This window comes from Apium graveolens, chromosome 3 (genome assembly GCF_009905375.1).
Source record: "Apium graveolens cultivar Ventura chromosome 3, ASM990537v1, whole genome shotgun sequence".
NCBI lineage: Eukaryota > Viridiplantae > Streptophyta > Magnoliopsida > Apiales > Apiaceae > Apium > Apium graveolens.
Genome location: NC_133649.1, coordinates 255,662,693 through 255,670,634, shown reverse-complemented (window position 1 = coordinate 255,670,634; position 7,942 = coordinate 255,662,693). Strand labels below are relative to the sequence as shown.

The following is a 7,942-nucleotide window of genomic DNA, read 5'->3' as shown; positions in this document are numbered from 1 at the left end:
TCTAATAAGCTTTGAATTGGTGTATTTGTACTCAAGTTGTTATGAGTTTTAATGTGTTTTCTAGTATTTTTGCATTTCAGGCACTATTCAGGTAATCAGGTGAAATAGCATTGTTTTGGTGCTAATATGGTGTCCAGGTGGTGTTGGAATAAAAGCTCGTGGAAAGCCAGCTCAAAGCAACAAGTTTTAAGAAGAAATTTGAGTTTTTACCAGAAGGACGGCACGCCCGCGCTGTGATGGCGCGCAGCCGCGCTGGGGTTCCAGAAATGCAGCGCGCCCGCACTGTGATAGCGCGCTCGCGCTGTGATAGCGCGCGGCTGTGCCGAGGCCGAATTTCAGAATTCAATTTCTATTACAATTCTAAAAGGGAAGCTTCCAGATTGTTGAGGGTTGCTATATATATTCATATTAGGTCGTTTTTAATAAAGAACAAGTCAGAGACGGACCAGAGCGCAAGGAGAAGATGGAAAGAGACCTTTAGCACAATTCAACAAAGGCGAAGACAATCTAGTTTATTCTTGTGAATCTTTATTTTAAGTTGTAATTTGGATGCTTGTTTCTTGTTTTTCTGAACCTATACTCTTGTTTGTACTTGGTTTTATTTATTCGTATAAAGACTATGTTTGTTATATCATATTTTCATCAGAACCTACGTTGATGATGAGTCCGATTATGGGCTAATCATTATCGTGGGGTTCTAGCGGATTTATTTATGGATTTCTTTAGTTAAATTGTTTGATGTCTTACTATGTGGTAATTGTATGATATCCTAGTATTGGTTGTGCGTATTCATCTTATTAGCATCGCGAACTTATAAGATAGCGTGTTAATTCTTAATGAAGCGAAACTGAATTTAAGGATTTAGAACTTGCCATGCTAGCATACGTTCATGTATGAGTCATGCATGATTCGTAGGTAATTTTAACCATCTTACTTACCCTATATAATCAAGATAGATAGCTTGTGCTTAAACCTTTATGTTGTCAAATTCTATAGACATACAGGGTCTCAATATAATTGGTGCATATTAAGCTTCAATCTCTTTTATGGATGTCTGGTAGAATGGAACTCGTGCAACAAAAGTTGGCGTTTATCAGTTTCGTGTTATATGATTAGTGTCATCACCATTGCATGCTAAGGTTAAGAATAATAAAGCTATTGAATGAAATATTTAATGAAGTTAGAATCCCATGTTTGTCATATATATCAATTCAGTCAATTTTATTCTCATTGTTATAATTATTAGTGTAATTCTTAGTTATAAACACACTCAATTTGTTATCGTCTTAGCACTGGATAATAACCATACATTGTTGCTTATGTGCATAAATTAGATAGTTAACCAATACAGTCTCTGTGGGAATGAACTAGAAAAGATTCTATACTACTTGCGAACTCGTATACTTGCGTGTATTATTAGCGCGTGTTTAGCTACTAACAAGTTTTTGGCGCCGCTGCCGGGGACTGCAGTGTTAATTTATAGTTTATGTGCTTTCCATTAGTGGTCGGTAAAGTTCATTGACTCGGAAAAAGTTACTTATTTGTTCCTTGTCTGGTTTCAGGTACTCTAGCGAGGGTGTATGCATACGCGTTCGTGTACTCGTAAGAGAACACTGGATAAAGCCGAGGAAGAAGTTGTGGTAGTTCGTAGGAAAGTTTTTGAGGAAGAGTGGTAGTTCATAGGGAAGTTTTTGAGGAAGAAAAGAAGGTAGAAGAAGAAGAGAAAGTTGAAGAGCCAATTATAGTAGCTATGGGTGATCAAGCAGAAAATCAGAAGGCTATGATGGACTATTCTAAGCCTAAGATTCATGATATTCAGTCTACCATCATCAGACCAGCCATCAGGGCTAACACTTTTGAGATCAAGTCAAGCACGATCCAGATGATACAGAACTCAGTTCAGTTTGGGGGTTCTCCTACTGAAGACCCCAACATGCACATCAGGGATTTCATTGAGATCTGCGATACTTTCAAATTCAATGATGTGACTGAAGATGCTATCAAGCTACGACTCTTCCCATTCTCTCTGAGGGACAAGGCTAAGTGCTGGTTACACTCTCTACCAACAGGGTCTATCAAAACTTGGGAAGATCTTGCTCAAAAGTTTCTCACTAAATTCTTCCCCATGGCGAAGACTACAGCAATCAAGAATGCTCTGACCCAGTTCACGCAGCAAACTGGAGAATCTTTTTGTGAGGCATGGGATCGATATAAGGAGATGCTAAGAAGTGCCCACACCATGGCATGCCTGATTGGATGATTATTAACGACTTCTACAATAGATTGGGTCCTACTTCTAGGCCCATGCTTGATGCATCATCAGGAGGAGCCTTATGGGCTAAAAGCTACGATGAAGCCTATGAACTTATTGAACTGATGGCTGCTAATGAGTACCAGAATCCTTCCCAGAGACTAACTCAGGGGAAAGTAGCAGGAATTCTGGAGTTGGACACAGCAACTGCTATCGCTGCCCAACTTAAGGCTTTGACAATGAAGGTGGACACTTTGGCTAATTATGGAGTTAATCAAATCACTAGTGTCTGTGAGCTCTATGCTGGTGCCCATGAGACTGATCAGTGCATAATTTCTAGTGAATTAGCTCAGTTCGTGAGCAACTTCCAACGATCACAGTAACCTGTGCCATCCACCTATCATCCTAACACCCACAATCATCCTAATTTCAGTTGTAACAATGCTCAGAATGCGGTTCAACAGCCTTATCAGCAGTATCCAACTAAGCAGTACATGCCCCCCTGGTTTTCAGCAACCGCAGTATGCACCAAGACAACAACTTCAGCTGCAACCAGCTAATGAAAAATCTGAATTAGAGGAGTTGAAGCTTATGTGCAAGAGTCAAGTTGTTTCTATCAAGACCTTGGAAAATCAAATTGGGAAAATTACCAATGCCTTTCTAAATCGTCAACCTGGTACATTGCCTAGTGATACTGAAGTGCCTAGGAAAGAAGGATGCTAAGGATCAGGTAAAGGCATTCACTTTGAGGTCTGGGAAGGTTGCGAATCACGAACAAACTCAAGAGTTGACTGAAGAAGCTGAGACTGACAAAGAAGCACAGCAGCAGGATGAAGAAGTGGAACCAAGGAAGACTACTGTTGAACACACTCCACCTGAGGGTAATACAGGGGAGAAACAGGATCTATCTTCCACCACCTTTTCCTAAGCTGGCAGCAGAAGAAAAAGCTGCACAATCAATTTGAGAAGTTTCTGGAGGTGTTCAAGAAACTTCATATTAACATACCTTTCACTGAGGTTCTCGAGAAGATGCCTAGTTATACAAAGTTTATGAAAGGTATTCTCTATCGGAAAGTGAAGCTAGATGATTTATAGACTGTCGCTCTCATGGAGGAATGCATTGTTGTGTTGCAGCAGAAGTTGCCTCCAAAGCTTAAAGATTCAGAAAGCTTTACTATTCCATGTACTATTGGAAAAGTGTCTTTTGACAGATGCTTATGTGACTTGGGAGCTAGCATCAATCTCATGCCTTTGTCAATCTTCAAGTAGTTGGACTTACCTGATCCCAAACCAACTTATATGACTTTGCAGTTGGTCGACCGTTCTATTACTATATCTGCGAGGTATTGTGGAGGATTTCTTGGTCAAGGTTGATAAACTCATCTTTCCTGCTGATTTTGTAATTCTTGATTTCGAGGAGGATAAAAAGATTCCCATAATCTTGGGAAGACCTTTCTTGGCAACTGGCAGAACCTTGATCGATGTGCAGAAGGGTGAGCTTACAATGCGAGTGCTGGATCATGATGTTACTTTTAATGTGTTTAATGCTATGAAATTTCCTACAGATAATGAGGAATGCTTAAAAGTAGAGTTGGTTGATTCGGTGGTCACATCGGAACTTGATCAATTGCTAAGGTCTGATGTCTTAGAAAAAGCCTTATTAGGGAATTCAGACAGTAAAGAAGACGAAGGTGAAGAGCAATTGCAGTATTTGAATGCTTCTCCCTGGAAAAGGAAGATTGATATGCCTTTCGAATATCTTGGAATGGAGGAATTGAACAGAGCTCCCAAACGCCTCAAACCTTCTATTGAGGAACCTCCATCTCTTGAGCTTAAGCCTTTACCTGAGCATTTGAGGTATGCATTTTTAGGTGATGCATCTACTCTGTTTGTTATTATTGCATATGACCTTTGAGGTAGTGATGAGGAAAAGCTTTAGAAGATTCTGAGAGAGTTCAAGTCGGCAATTGGATAGACTATAGCAGACATCAAGGGGATCAGCCCTTCTTACTGTATGCATAAAATTTTGCTAGAGGAAGGTAACAAGCCTACAGTCGAGCAGCAAAAAAGACTTAATCTTACCATGAAGGAGGTAGTGAAGAAGGAAATTATGAAGTGGCTAGATGCAGGGATCATCTATCCTATCTCTGACAGTTCATGGGTAAGCCCGGTTTAATGTGTGCCAAAGAAAGGTGGAATTACTGTGGTAGCAAATGAGAAGAATGAGCTTATTCCTACACGGGCAATCACGGGGTGGAGAGTCTACATGGACTACCGGAAGCTGAACAAAGCCACTAGGAAGGACCATGAGTATTACTGTCTTCTGGATGGCTATTCAGGTTACAATCAAATTTGTATCGCTCCAGAAGATCAGGAGAAGACTACCTTCACTTGTCCATTTGGTACTTTCACCTTCAGACGAGTTTCTTTTGGTCTATGTGGTGCACCAGCCACATTTCAGAGATGTATGATGACCATTTTTTCCGACATGATTGGCCAGAATGTGGAGGTGTTCATGGATGGCTTCTCAGTCTTTGGCCAATCATTTGATGAATGCTTGCAGAATCTTGGACATGTTCTGAAGAGGTGTGTTGAGACCAATCTGGTTCTCAATTGGGAGAAATGTCATTTTGTGGTGCATCGAGGTATTATTCTTGGGCACAATGTTTCTAATAAGGGTCTAGAGGTGGACAAGGCCAACGTGGGGGTCATTGAGAATCTTCCTCCACCTATTTTTGTCAAGGGGATTCACAGTTTTCTTGGTCATGCGGGTTTCTACAGGCGTTTCATCAAGGACTTCTCGAAAATTTCAAAGCCTTTGTGTAGTTTGTTAGATAAAGATGTTCCTTTTAAATTCGATGATGAGTGCCTTGCATCTTTTGAGACAAGGAAGAAGAGTTTAATCACGGAACCTGTCATAACTACACGTGATTGGAATGAGCCTTTTGAGATGATGTGTGATGTAAGTGACTATGCAGTTGGAGCAGTTCTTGGGCAGAGAAGGAACATTATATTTCATGTAGTCTACTACGCTAGTAAGACTCTAAATGGTGCTCAACTAAATTACACTACTATGGAGAAAGAACTTTTGGCTATTGTCTACGGTTTTGAGAAATTTTGATCTTTACTTAGGACTAAGGTGACAGTTTTCACTGATCACGCCGCCATTCGATATCTCATCTCAAAGAAGGACTCGAAGCCTAGATTGATTCGATGGGTTCTTTTGCTCCAAGAATTTGAACTAGAGAGCAAGGACAGAAAAGGAAATGAAAATCAAGTTGCTAATCATGTCTCGCATTTAGAGAATCCTAATGCTACTTCATTGGATAAGACATTGATAAATGAGTCCTTTCCCGGTGAGCAGCTGTTCGGAGTGCAAGAAGAAGAACCGTGGTTTGCAGACATTGTGAACTATCTTGTGAGTAATATCATGCTCCCAGCTTATCTTATGCTCAAAGGAAGAAGTTTCTTTATGAGGTGAAGTGGTATATGTGGGATGAGCCGTTTCTTTTTCGCCAAGGAGCTGACTAAATCATCAGGAGATGTATTCCTTACAGCGAAACAAGGGGGATCTTGTGAGATTGCCACTCAACGGCTTATGGAGGACATTATGGTGGAGAAAAGACAGCAACTCGTGTTCTTCAAGCAGATTTCTTTTGGCCAACATTGATTAAAGATGCTCATCAGTTCGTTTTAAAATGTGATCGATGTCAACGTGTGGGTAATATGTCTAAAAAGGATGAGATTCCTCTTAATGTGCTTCTCGAGGTTGAGGTCTTCGATGTTTGGGGAATTGACTTTATGGGGCCATTTGTCTCATCTTGTAACAATCAGTATATCTTGTTGGCAGTTGATTATGTGTCAAAATAGGTTGAAGTTAAGGCGTTGCCAACAAACGATGCGAAAGTGGTTCTTAATTTTCTTTACAAGCAAATATTCACAAGGTTTGGAACTCCAAGAGTCATAATCAGTGATGAAGGGTCGTATTTTTGCAATCGCAAGTTCACTGCTATGATGAAAAGGTATAATGGGAATCATCGCATTGCTACGGCTTAACATCCGCAGACAAATGGTCAAGCTGAGGTATCTAACAAAGAGATCAAGCACATTTTGGAGAAAGTGGTATGTCCATCAAGGAAGTATTGGTCTTTAAAGCTTGATGAAGCTGTTTGGGCGTATAGAACAACATATAAGACTCCATTGGGAATGTCGCCGTTTCAATTGGCGTATGGTAAGGGGTGTCATTTGCCTATGGAGCTCGAGCATAAAACATATTGGGCTTTGAAGAAATTGAATTTGGACTTGCATGCAGCTGGAAAGAAGAGGATGCTTCCGTTAAATGAACTTGACGAATTTTGACTTCAAGCTTATGAAAACAACAAGATGGATAAGGAGAAAGTCAAGAGGTGGCACGATCGGGGTCTAGTGCTCAAGAAATTTGTTCCAGGGCAACAAGTTCTTTTATTCAACTCTCGTCTCTGTCTTTTTTCTGGAAAGTTGAAGTCAAGATGGTCAGGGCCCTTCATAATCAAAACTGTGTTTCCATATGGAGCGGTGGAAATTTTTTAGAATGATCCGGGCCAAGCATTCAAGGTAAATGGTCAAAGGTTGAAGCATTATTCTGGTGACACGGCAACCCGCGAGGTGGATAGTGTCGTTTTATTGTCCATTTGATCTCAAGATTCTACGTCGAGCTAGCGACGTAAAAGAAGCGCTTCTTGGGAGGCAACCCAAGTTTGTTGTACATTAGTAAGAAGAGGAAGCAAGAAGAAAAGAGAAAATCACAAAAAAATGAAAAAACTCAGGTCTGACTATAGAAGCCTGGTGCGCTCGTGCTATCCCAGCACGCGGCCGTGCCATTTACACAGAAACACCGTGAGCCCGCGCTGTTACAGCGCGCGGCCGCACCGGTTTGGCAGAAGTAGCGCGCGGTCGCGCCGGTTTGGCAGAAGTAGGGCCGCGCCGTCCCAGCGCGTGGCCGCGCCGTACCAGCTCACGGCCGCGCCATCCCAGCGCGCGGCTGCGCCGTGTCCCGACTTTGGAAAAAAATAAAAGGCAGTTTAAGGGGGGAAACCGGGAATTTTATCCCAAAACCAATTCCTAACCGGATTTTACTCCCCCACATCCCATAATTCCCTCTCCAAATCAAACCCATTACTCCCATTATTCCCATAATCAAATCCCACTTCTATTCCATAACTAATTCTCTTTTCACCACCTATATATACATACACCCCATATACAAACTTCTTCACCAATTCACGAACTCTTAAACACAAATTCTCTCTCAAACACAACTCTTATTCTCTCTAATCAATTTCCATGGCACCCAAGAGACAAAGAACTCAAGTCGATAGCAGCGCCACCGAGTCGTCAACTTCGAGTGGTGTGAGGCCCAGGTTTTCTTCTCCTGAGCCTGAGGAGGAGTACATGAGGGTTCCTGCCATCTGGGAATGATGGTAAGCTTTTGGAGATGATCTTGGAGATGGGTTGGGTTCCTTTTTGCGAGGCACCAGCCGTTGTGCCTATGAGTGTGGTTCGCGAGTTCTATGCGAACAAACGTTTTGGCGCGTCTTTCGAGTAAGATTGCGGAGTTTTTTTTCCATACTTAATGGTAACAGCAAGCAACCTTTTCTTGATCTTCTTCTGAAGTAGCTAATTTCGTTCCAATGGCTGGAGTTGAAAGTTGAA

General features: G+C 41.5%; 1 non-coding gene across 1 annotated transcript; it reads right to left on the bottom strand.

The window, feature by feature from the left end:
• Positions 1–2,140: 2,140 nt before the first annotated feature.
• On the bottom strand, positions 2,141–2,246 carry LOC141716465 (small nucleolar RNA R71). Its single transcript, XR_012573174.1, has one exon. It is a non-coding gene; the product is annotated as a small nucleolar RNA R71 (small nucleolar RNA).
• Between the last annotated feature and the right edge of the window lie 5,696 nt (positions 2,247–7,942).